At 28.4% G+C, this 8477-nt stretch overlaps 2 long non-coding RNA genes across 4 annotated transcripts; both read right to left on the reverse strand.

Annotated features, from left to right (window-relative positions):
* Nucleotides 1-327: 327 nt before the first annotated feature.
* On the reverse strand, nt 328-2173 carry LOC127106384 (uncharacterized). Of its 3 annotated transcripts, none has more exons than XR_007795374.1 (5): nt 2032-2173; nt 1603-1646; nt 1392-1509; nt 763-855; nt 328-606 (listed from the first exon to the last, which is right to left on the reverse strand). It is a non-coding gene; the product is annotated as an uncharacterized LOC127106384 (long non-coding RNA). The 3 variants fall into 3 exon arrangements; XR_007795373.1 differs by having other exon boundaries at nt 763-921; XR_007795372.1 differs by lacking the exon at nt 763-855 and having other exon boundaries at nt 2032-2172.
* A 3197-nt stretch (nt 2174-5370) lies between these two features.
* Nucleotides 5371-6901, reverse strand: LOC127101808 (uncharacterized). The gene is made up of 3 exons (XR_007794695.1): nt 6647-6901; nt 6409-6534; nt 5371-5890 (listed from the first exon to the last, which is right to left on the reverse strand). It is a non-coding gene; the product is annotated as an uncharacterized LOC127101808 (long non-coding RNA).
* Nucleotides 6902-8477: the final 1576 nt, after the last annotated feature.

The raw sequence follows: 8477 nt of genomic DNA on the forward strand, positions 1-8477 counted from the left end.
ATCTTTACTATCATTTTACATATTTTATACGAAAAAAATAGTTATGAATGTATAGTATTTGCTTTTTTCGATGAAACATTAAATGTGTGGACATTAGAATATTTTTAATACGGTTGGCTCCTTATCTAAAAGGTTTTTGTGTTCATTCCTTTCATAAATAAATGTTTTTGTTTGAAGAGGTAGGAGGTAAGTTTTTCAGAAATCGAGGTGTCTCATTAAACATATATCTTGTTGTAAAACTAACCGAACAACAAAACTAACACAAGCTTAAAATCTATAAAGTTGAAATAGCACAAAAAATGTAAGTATGGGGAAAAAACACATCCCTAACATTAAATAATAAATTTTTTCATTTACTTCAAATTGTTTACAAAATTTGAGTTTGTTTCGGAATTTGGAATCCCTAACATAAAATAAGAATTTGAAAACCCATTCATCATTTGCTTCATATGCAACGGATGAGGTCCATTAATTGGAATTGTTTACAAAATCTGAGTTTATTACAAAATCTTGAATGTTTGCATAAGTACCATCCTCAATAGTGATTTCATTCGAGTTGATATTTTGTCTTTCAATATCTCCGGGAGGAGGAAGATACTCGATAAGCTAGAACAACATAAAATGTTAACATTAATTCAAGGAAAATGGATTATAGTAGAAATGTCTCTATCCAAATATAATAGCATAACATATATAATAAATTTACAATCACCATCATTTAAAAATAGGAAATTAACATTAAAAGTGTTTCAAATGTAAAACCTGTTGATGTTTGCAACAAAGATTTTTTTTTGTCTTCCTCTTGTCTACATATGCATCCATTATCATTTCAAATATAAACAAACATGAACTCATCTACATTATGATAGAACGATGTGAAGGATCAATACTTGTATATGCATATATTACCGTTTTGAATATCTACCACACATAAATCATAAACTCGTTAGCAATGTGTAATAACAACATGGATGATCAATATCACTGATACAGTTGTAAGTCAATGTCACCCTTAAAAAAAATGAACTCAACAACTATAAAGCATGAGAATAACTATAAGACTATAATAAATTATAAGTCTCGACCAAAAAGTTATGTGAACAACTATAAAAAGTGCAAGAGTCCAACAAAATATATACAAATCTTGCAAACTTTAAAAAGCCCAAAATCCATCAAAAGTACAAGAGTCCAGCAGAATATATTCAAATCTTGCAAATAATAAAGACACCAAACATACTTAGCAAGCATATATTTTAATGTTATCACAATTCCATCAAACACAACAAAAAAAGAAACTAATAAACACTTCACCACAACAAACTCCCATAAAACAGACTCCAAATTCTTAACAAATACAAGAATAATTATTGAAGATAAAAACTATGACTCACATCAATTAATCAAGGAAATCACGGTCGAAAACTATAACTCTGACCGGAGACCAATCATATTGCATCGTAGAGACTTCAGTTGAATAAACAAACTTCGTCTTCAACGGTTAGAACGAAGCTGCATAATTTAGAATACGATTTAGTAGAGAATGAAATTAGGTGAAATTTAATAGACGGTGAATTAGATCTAAGAAATAGTGCAATTACATACCATTGTGTAAATAAATTCTATGGTAACGCCAGTAATTCTGCTACCTACGTGAATATATATATTTGAGAAAGTTAAACAGTAGTGTTATAGAATTTAAGCTAGGGTTTGTCTACTCAGGGCTTGAAATTATGTAATGTAATGGGTTTTTATTCCTATCAACTTGATAATATATCTATTTTGCCCGATAACAAAATTGTTTAGTAAATCTGAATATTTAAAAGTAGTTTTATATTGAATATAAAAGAATCTTTGAAAATGAGAATTTTTTTATTACATTATATTTCGATTTTAAAAAGGATAAGGTTGAAACAATGAAAAATGATTAGTGGTATGTGACGGTTAAATGGACAAAGGGATAGGGTGTTTGTTTTTTTTAACAGAAAAAAACAAGTAAGAGATACTACTTTTTAAGGGAATTATTCCACTCACCCTAATGTTGGAAGGAAGGTTTGAATAGGTGGAAGAGGTGTTTAAGTATTTGCAAGAGGATATGAAACCTATAAGAAAGGGAAGACTATTTATATTATTGAGTGTTTGTAAGTTTTGTTTGATTCAAACTCAAGTACATCATCTCTATTTATACTAGTGACATTCCTAAATTATAACTATGATTTTGCCATTATAACCATAATTTAATGGCTATAATCCACTCTCTAGAATTTTCTTCACTTTCTACAAAAATTCTAACTTATCCTTATCTTCTAGAGAGCTCTATGAATCCCTCTAGAATAGGCTTCTAGAAGTTGGATATATTAAAATACAAATATGGGCTTAAAATTCCCAAGGCCCAAAAACTAACAAACTCAAAATCAATTTAAATATTCAACACCCCTTAAACTTGATTTTTCTACTCCAACTAAATATCTTAACTTGGCAATGTCTTCGCGCATGACAGACTTGGTGAAGAAATTTGCTACTTTGTCATGCGTCTTTACGTACTCCAACTACTCATCGTTCTTAGAAACATATTCTCTAATATAGTTGCTAGTTTGTGATTTTCGATTCAAGTTGAACTGAGACCCACTGAGACACACGAATTTATTCAAGCAATAGTGATACCTAAATGATATTTGGAGAGGTTCCTTACTATGAAAGATTGATAGACGTTATTGTACTTTCTTATTATGGTTGCACATTGCCCATTCTTATATGTAAATGGGTTAATACCACAAACCCAAGAGACATTGAGATAGATAAGTCGGATTTTACCTCTATAATATTTGTAAGACTACTACTTTCTGAAGAACATTAAGATAATGAGCCTCAAGCATCATAAATTCATCTGATTTTTTATGTGGATGATTCGAAGAAACAAGGATAGAGGATACTTGCTCATGTGAATCCAACACACTTGTATGAAATGAGTGGAAGTGATGACATTACGACACCCATTGAGTCATATCTATCACAAAATATGGAACAAATTTTCTTTAATGATGATCCTAGAACTTCAGCAATTAATGATGACAATATTTAAGAAATAGTTTCTTTACTATTAAGAAATCTAGCTTGTTTCCAACTCGTAGTGAGATTTATGTTTTTTTATTGCTTATCTCTAATCAATGTAAGAGATTTTTACTTTTTTATATTGATTTATTATTATAAAAATGATGTACCAACACATGACATTGTTAATCAATGTTTTATGTTAGTTTATTTATTTTTAAGTTGTGTTTATTAAATTTGTAGTGGCTAATACTAAGTTGTTTATCACTTATACTTACAATTTTTATAATTTAAGCCTGTTGTGAAAGAATGACTTCTAGAGACAAACACATGACATTGATGTACAACTAAATATTTTATATATATTATTTATTTTCTCAACTAAATTTTATTTGTATGGCTAGCCACATTTTGTTGTTAATATGGAGAGAACAAAATATTTATCCTTATTTCCACCGGGAAGAAATGGAGAGATGCTCCATGTTGATTGTTTTCATGATATTATAATTGAGATCTCATATTAGAGGAAAATCTTGTAAAAGTTTTAGAAGGTATTGTTGATATAAAACAATTGGACTATTTTTGTTCAATATAGGACCAAAGAAGAAACACAACTAATATTATTGTATTACTTGTATAATTGTATTTATAACATATAAATGTGTATTTCCTAAGTGTTCTAATAGGTGTTTTTGTTTGTTACTAATGTATCGAAAAGCAAGAAAAATGCTCAAAATAGAGAAAAAATGATGAGTCCGCGTACACTTGAATCTTAGTCGCTTGCAAGGAAGCGAGAAGAGTTGGTATGACTAAATCTATTTATTGTTGATTTTATGCTTAATAGTAAAAATATTTAATATTTGTGCTTATTTATAGGAATTAAGAGATGGATGAGAAGATAGTAAAGAATAATGATATGTAATTTGTCATAACAAAATTGACAGGTATTTTGTCAATGAAGATGCCTACAACAATAATATAAGTGTAATTTAATTCTTTTGAACAACAAGTGTGCAACAACCAAAGACCGAATATGGATTTTCTTTTAGAGAAAACTATCTATTGCTTCTTAGTTTCTTTTTTCCTTGGAATTTAAGAAAGCTTAGGTATGATATTTGAATGAGGTGAAGAGTAATATGTGTCAATTTTACTAGAGTTAAAAATTAAAATAAATTATAATAGATTTATAAAACTTTTCTATTCAAATTTGATGACTTAATTTTCTCTTTGAATATGCAGGATTAATTACAAGCCGCAATTCAAGATTCTCTTTTTGAAAATGAAGAATTTGAGAAAGTCTTTGGAAAAGAACATTTTGTATATGTTTGTTGTATGGATGGGTATTTAAGATTCTTTCATATCCTGATTTATCCCGAGAAAATTACTTTTACATGTCCTTATGATACATTTACCTACCGAAAAATGTTATTTTGACGGTGTAACGCTTCAGCACATTCCAGAAATGCATGATGGTAATCATTGTTGACTTTGTAAAGGACACCACTGAAGTCTTCATGGATGTTTTTTTTTTTTATGTAGGTCAAGCTTTGATAATTAACTAGCCAATTTAGATAAAGTACTTGAGAGGTGTGTCAAGGTCAACCTTGTATTGAATTGGGAAAAATGTCATTTCATAGTGAAGGAAGCCATAGTTCTCAGATATCTAATGTCTGCAAGAGAAATTGATGTTGACAAGGCTAAAATACAAGTGATTGAGAAACTACATCCACCTCTTACCATAAGAGGAATCCATAGTTTTCTATTGTTAGATGCTTTAATACTTATGCTCCCACATATTATAAAACAAAGACTCTGGAAAATCTTTTGAAAATAATTTTAATTACAAAAAATTTATTCAACCCCTAATCTAGATCATTCTAGACCCATATTCAACCCATAAATTGATATTAAAGGTTGGTCTTTTGGTCATGTCTAGGGACTTTAACAGTTATAAATATTGGTAAGTTGATTCGAAAGGGACAATATAATAGATCTCTCATATTTAAGAGAGAGAATTACACAAGTTTGAAATAATATATATATATATATATATATATATATATATATATATATATATATATATATATATATATATATATTGATGTTGGTAGATAACATATTATAGGTTGTTATCATCTACATTCCTTTTATCTCAAAAAGCATCGAGGTGAGTATTTAGAATTAATAAGTACTCCAAAGATTCGATTGATGACGAATCTAAGACAATCTTCACTATGGTACTTCACAAAAAATTTGAGATGATCTTAATTTGTAAAAGAGTGCCACTAAAACATATCAATGTGTAACAATAGAAATAAGATATAATTTTAACGCAATTATATTTAACAAAATTATTGGGAACAATCAATTCTTACATTTAATAACTTGTCCTTGAATTTTAAAAATTTCAACATGAACTCAAAATGCTAACTTAAAATACATGTGAGTTGTCTTGATATTTAACCTTATACAATAAAATAAAAAGACAGTGAAATAATTCTTCCTATAGTTGTATATATAATTTTTGTTTCTATCAAACAAATGTTGTCTTTTCGATGATTGTATATATCATTTGTGTTCTTATCAAACAAAGAATTGTTTTCTTGATGTTGTGTATATCATCTTTATTCCTATCACACAAATGTTGTCATCCTCTTACTGTATATCAAAAAAATGTTGCCTTCCACTAGCTGTGTAAATCGTCTCTATTCCTAACAAATGTTGCCTTCCTCTAGCTGTGTAAATCATCTCTATTACTATCACACGTGAATTCATTTTCAATGTGATGGAAGCCATGAAGGATTAACACTTGCAGATGCATCCGTTGCATTTTGAATATCAACTGCACATAAATCATAAATTCATTACTTGTGTGATATCATAATACAGTTGTCAGGCATAAGAAGAATTTAGTGAAAAACTATAAAATATTAGACTAATAAATTAGATATTTCAATCAAATATCTCTGCTTGAGAGGCATGTCTCACCAATATATGTAGCTTTGCCTCAAAGTGAGATCCCTTGAATGCAAATTCTAGAAGAAAAATAAATAAATGGATGCATACATCAAAAGGGAAAGACTGAAAATTAAGATTGCAGAAATATATTGTGAGAGAAGCAATGACTAATCACAAAATGGATGCATATACGATTTCAAATTGATAGAAAATTTTGGAGGTTAAAATAAAATACTGTTTGAGTTCAGAAAATATACTTTGTTTTCACTTATACTCATCAAACACAACTAATAAAACAACTAACAAACATTTCACCATAACTATTCATATAACACAAACTTTAAAATCCTAATGATAATGAGAACCATTACCTCCATTACCGAAGATAAAACTATGACTCACCATATTTAATCAAGGAAATCACGGTCGTTAAAAAGAAAAATATAACTCTGACAAGAACCCAATCTAATTGCACAATAAAAATTTCTGCAGAATGAACAAACTCCATCTTCAATTGTTCGGATGAAACTACATAATTCAGAACAAGATTTATTAGATATTAGAATACAACCTATGAATGAAATTAAGAGAAATTTAGTAGATGTGAAATCAGATCTAAAGAAGTAGTGCAAATGCATACCAATATTTAAATAAAACTCATGGCAACCATTGAATCATATTAAGTTTGTATTTGAATCAGATAAGTAGTAGGTCGTAGAATTTAAAGTTAAAATCTGGATTTGTTTTATTAAGCGCAGGAACAGTGAAAAAGTGATAGTTACGATCAAACTATCAATTGTTGGAAGGAAATTTTTGGTAGGTGGAGAAAGTTTTTAAGTATTTGCATGAGAATAGGAAACTTTGAGAAAGGGAATGATCCGTGTATGATTGAATGTTTATAATTTTTGGTTTGAAACAAATTCAAGTACATCCCTTATATTTATACTAATGACATTCATAAATCAATGACTATGATTTTTTCACCACAAATTTAATCTAATGGTTATAAATCATTCTCTAGAACTTTCTCTACTATTTTTAAAAAATTATATTTTATCCTTATCTTCTAGAGAACTCCATGAGACTCTCTAGAATAAGCTTCTAGAAGTTGGACCCTACTACAACACAAATTTGGGCTTAAAATTTTTAAGGCCCAAAAACTAACAAACCCAAAATAATTTAAATATTCAACACCCCTCCAAACTTGATTTTGATACTCCAAGTAAATATGTTAATTTGATAAATTCTTCACGCTTCAGAGGTTTGCTGAAGATACCCGTTGTTTGGTCATGCGTCTTCACGTAGGTCAACTACACATCGTTGTTAAAAACGTATTCTCTAATATAGTGATAACGTGTGTCAATATGCTGACTTCAATAATGGAAGATTGGGTTATTTGCCAATGATATTATTGACTTTTTGTCCATAAATATATTGGTCGGATCATTTTGTGGCAAATTCTTTAACATGTTTCATAACCAAATTGGATAATAAACACATGAAGTGGGTGCCGCATACTCCTCCTCACATGTGGAAAGATGTAAGTATAAATTTGCAATATAAATGAGAGGTGAATTAGATTATATATATTTTTATTGTTTTTTAAAGATGGTTCTTATGTTCTTATTTTTCTAGAAATAATTGTATGAATATATAAGATAAAATTATTACTACAAAAAACACATTTAATCTCAAACCCAAAGTTGATTTAACCACATCTACAGAGGCGGTGTAGGGCGTCATGAAATTTTTTCATCATACCCCCTCAATTTTAGAATAACCAAGGGGATAATTGAAATGGCCATTGGTTCGATCCTCAAGAATATATTTTTTTATATTTTCAAAGATCATATACCTCTCGGTTTATGATCAAAACTGAGGGAATATATATATATATATATATATATATATATATATATATATATATATATATATATATATATATATATATATATATATATATATATATATATATATATATATAATTCATTACATTGTTTACACAAAATATCATTAAACTGATTTGTTTACAAACTACATTGTTTACACGGAAAATTACACAAAATATTAAAGAGAAATATATAACATATTTTGAATCGGATTCATCGTCATCACTGTCAGTGAAGAAAAATGCAGGATATCTTGGGGGAAGAACAAATTTTGGGGATCCTCGTTTCATTGATCTCGAGGAAGATCAATTGTTGGGTGTAATATATTCTATATGGCCTTTACTTTCATTTATTTCTGATATAAAACAAAAAAAATTAGATAAATAAAATAAATATCCATTTATGTGATTATTAAAGAACACAAACCTTGAACACAAATAATTTTCTTCTATTGCAATCCATCTTAGAGAATTTTTCTCAAATAAAATAAATGTTTTTTTAAGTTTCTAAGTTTTCATGTCACATGTTTGATTATCAATTTTTAATATTCAAAATGATTTTATAATGTCTTTTAGGTTTCAC

The sequence above is a fragment of the Lathyrus oleraceus genome, chromosome 7 (assembly GCF_024323335.1).
Source record: "Lathyrus oleraceus cultivar Zhongwan6 chromosome 7, CAAS_Psat_ZW6_1.0, whole genome shotgun sequence".
NCBI lineage: Eukaryota > Viridiplantae > Streptophyta > Magnoliopsida > Fabales > Fabaceae > Lathyrus > Lathyrus oleraceus.